We start from the raw sequence: 3,677 nt of genomic DNA on the forward strand, positions 1-3,677 counted from the left end.
TGGGGCCGCCGGCCGGCCGTTATAGCCCCGAGCTGCCCGGGGCCGCAGCCACTGCTCCACCAGGAACGACGAGCGGTGGCCCAGGGATTCACTTTTTTTCTCTTATTTTTAACCTCAGTGCCTCAGCCATCTGCCGGCCTCGGCCCGCGCGGGCTCAGGGGTGCCCAGGGAGTGACCAGCGGCTATCGGTGTCACCGTGCAGGCTCCTGCTCCTGTACGGTTTTGTTTTGCAGTTCTCGTAACCACATTAAAATAATTCCTGTAAATTTTCTGAATTAAAGCGTCAACAGCGATCGCTCCCAAACATTTCCCAAGTGTAAGCGCGCCAGAAGTAACAAGGTGCCCTTTGACAAAGAGCTAATGCGTTTTGAAACACAAAATTTAGCACCCTTAAACTAAGTTAGCATAAGTTAGTGAGGAGATGCAAGCTTACACCAGAGGTGTTAAAAGCCGTGCCTGACAGTCTGCGGTTCCCACATGCCACGCTGAAACTACAACAGCTTTTTCTGTCATGCAGTGCCAGCAGCCATAGGTTGTGGGTTTAATAAAGCATTTAAGAAATTTCGGATTTAGTAAAAATCCTCTCAAGACAATCTTTTCTTCCCATGAAAAGCTGACAAAGAATATATGAAGTGAAAAAAAAAAAAAAAAAAAGAAGCTTCCATATTGTCAATAGCTGGGAGGGTTTTGTTTCAGGTTTTCCAACGTGGATTTTAAGTTTTATCTAACGATACATTTATAAAACTCATTAAGAGGTTTTACATTTGGAATCCGAAGAAGGCAGAGTCACAATCCCACAGTAAATTAGCCTGGCAGATCTAAAACTATATTTTCCTGCTAGAAGATTTGGTATCGTTAGAAGGTGCCATACAAAGACAATAACATGTGTAGGGTCAGGGGAAATGACCTCTCAGGAGGTCCGTACTTGCTGTTGGTCTCCTTCCACAGCAGATTTCTCCACTTGAACAGCTAATAAAATTTCCTCGCATCAGGATGAGATTTCCGAATTTCTATTTTGTATACATAGCTGTGTTCTTTCTGATTCATTTAGCCTCATCAACAACAATAAAGATACTGAATCAGAACAAGCTGGCAATTTTGTTGATGAAACATGGGAGAGAGAGGACTCCAGCTGGCTCTTCAGCAGTTGGCCAGTTGACAGGAATAAAACTGCAAGAAACCTGACACAGAAAACACACGTGGCAAGAGGAGACAGACAGCAGAGGCAGGCAGGTAGGCAGGCGCTGCACAGCACCTGTTCACTGGTTTTGAGTCCAAGACAGTGTCTTCCCTCCTCTGAACTGGCTCCGAGTACGCCATTTCGTGCCAGCTTATCCTACCTCCTTTCAGACTTTTCCAACGTTCCTTGCAGGGGGCAGACATATGCAGTCCCAGGCTGCCATTTTAGTCTTTTCTGCTCACTTTGTGTTCTTGCTGCCTATTTCTGAAAGGTTGAGGAGAACCTGGGAGTGCTGGTGCTTTAGCCACTTTCTCTAAGATAGTAAATTTAAAGGGAAGGGAGGCAAGAACTTCATGAGCAGCTATGTGGTTACACCCACAAAATACAGCTATTGAAGGCATCTGCCTCTCAGATCACAGCTAAAAATGACAATGGAGCGGTGCGGTCGCTGGCCCCATCTGTTTTCCGCTATCTCAGGACACAGCTCAAGTTTTAGAATGGCATTTTGTAATTCTCCCACTTACATGATCTGCAGACGGCCACCACCGCTCAGACACCCAGCCCAGTTTCAGCAGTCCAGGCAAGTCCAGCACGGAGCCCGGCGAGGCTCGTTCACCCCCTCCAAACCCACAGGCACACTCAGAGCAACCCCAGCACGAGCAGGGGCTGTGCAGGTGCATGGCTGCAGTCCCACTACGTAACACAGGACTGTCACCCACATGTCAGGACAGATGACAGTGCACTGCCTTGCACAGTGGCAAGGCCCCAGTGTGAGGCTGCTCACGAGGAGAAGGACCCATTCCCCAGCTGCTGCACAGCTCCAGGACCTTGGCAGATGCATCTACTCAGTGTCTGGCTCCTAGGACCGGAGTGCCATGGCATCCCTGTCTCATCCATAAATCCATGGCCAGAGCCGCACCGTGAGGGGTGAGCCATTTCTGTAGCTCAGTGTGTCATCTTACAAGGCCAGTTAACTTGCTCAGCCTAAAAGTTTTGCAGAGATTCTTCTGCTAGGTGCTCACAAAGTAACTCATTAGATCTGCAATAATTACTCCTGTAATTCCCTTGTTTTCAGGAAGAGCTATTCAGGAGCACAAGTCATTATTACCAGTATATATTGCAGAAGAAGCTGTATTTCCTTCATGGGTCTCCAGCGTCAGTCCTGACCTAGTATGACTTCAGAATAAATATTCTCTGAACACTGTAGTTTCCAATGAAGTCTAGTTCCTGCAACAGCCCTGCATCCCTCCTCATCAGAAATGGAAGAAAATGAAAGAAAAACAGCCCCGTCCCAACTGTGCTCACTGTTGTACAAGGCTTAGTACAAACTGAGCTAGGATACTCCAGAACTTAAATCAATTTTGCAGTGCCATCCAATCTGCTGAAGGTTGATCACCTGCCATGCAATTCTTTACCTTCATAGTGGGTCATTATCTTACTAGAAGGAAATGGAAATCCGAGGCACAGCAAAGCAAGACACTGTCTGCTGTAATACCAGTATTATGCCAACAGTTTGGGCTTGTGGGGGAAATGATCTGTGTGTCAGCAAAGTATTTGCTTTTGGTTTTAATTGTTCATCTAGAAACAAATTATTTGATATACTCTCCTGGACTTGGAAGTGCTCAATTTTTGTCCTAAATGTATCCTATTGGTATCTCACAAAAATACTGACAGACACGAGTCCTTTCAACACCAAAGAAGAATTAGCAAACAGGAACATTTTCCAGGTGGTTGCTCTGAAAAATGCTATCTTTTCCTGCGTATTTCATCCGGAAACAGAGACAAATCCCCAGACAAAGTCTTCACTTTGTTCCTCTTTTCCAGCATTATAAAATTTTCTAACAAACATTTTGTTTCAGTATGCCCAGCACAAGACATTTGGCCATCTTGGCCATCCCTGACTCTCCACGGAGGCTCTCAAATCAAATATCTGGTTCTTCTGACTCAGTGTCCAAAGGGGCACCTCTGAATCCAAGCCCATTTTTAAAGCTTTGCCCTGTATTAACAAATGAAGCTTCCCAATGCTCAAGCAGGTGAAAAAAAAAAATCTATTTTATGACAACAGGACCTCCAGCACAGAGAAAACCATTCATCTTCCCAAAGACTGTCTGCCATTACTAGACACATATGTAAGGATTTTTTTAAACCTAATGCAATATCAAAAGCACATGTTCTGTGTAAATGTCAGACATTTTTACTCGTTTTCCTACCAGAGTTCTGTGATTAAAATAAACATTTACGGCATAAGATTTTTTCCCTGCCTTTGAATACTTTTTGGAGCAGAGTCTTGGTTTTGGAAGATCTGTCTTTAAAGTAGGGGTCTCAGAATATGGGGCAAATGTGGCTTTTAAGGCTCGTTCACATTTTAATTACATGGTTGCAGACTTAAGAGGAGATAATTCTCCCCTTCTTGAAATTCAAGACATTGAAAGGTTAATTCAATCTTCTCAGTTCCATTTCCTTCCTTCTGTTCCCCTTCCCACACTCCCCCCCCCCC

At 45.0% G+C, this 3,677-nt stretch overlaps 1 long non-coding RNA gene across 1 annotated transcript; it reads left to right on the forward strand.

Moving 5' to 3' along the window:
• Positions 1-11: 11 nt before the first annotated feature.
• Positions 12-3,415, forward strand: LOC113485455. The gene is made up of 3 exons (XR_003399424.1): positions 12-214; positions 1,052-1,233; positions 3,040-3,415. It is a non-coding gene; the product is annotated as an uncharacterized LOC113485455 (long non-coding RNA).
• The last annotated feature ends 262 nt before the right edge of the window (positions 3,416-3,677 follow it).

The sequence above is a fragment of the Athene cunicularia genome, assembly GCF_003259725.1.
Source record: "Athene cunicularia isolate RWA chromosome 13 unlocalized genomic scaffold, athCun1 chr13_part1, whole genome shotgun sequence".
Classification (NCBI taxonomy): domain Eukaryota; kingdom Metazoa; phylum Chordata; class Aves; order Strigiformes; family Strigidae; genus Athene; species Athene cunicularia.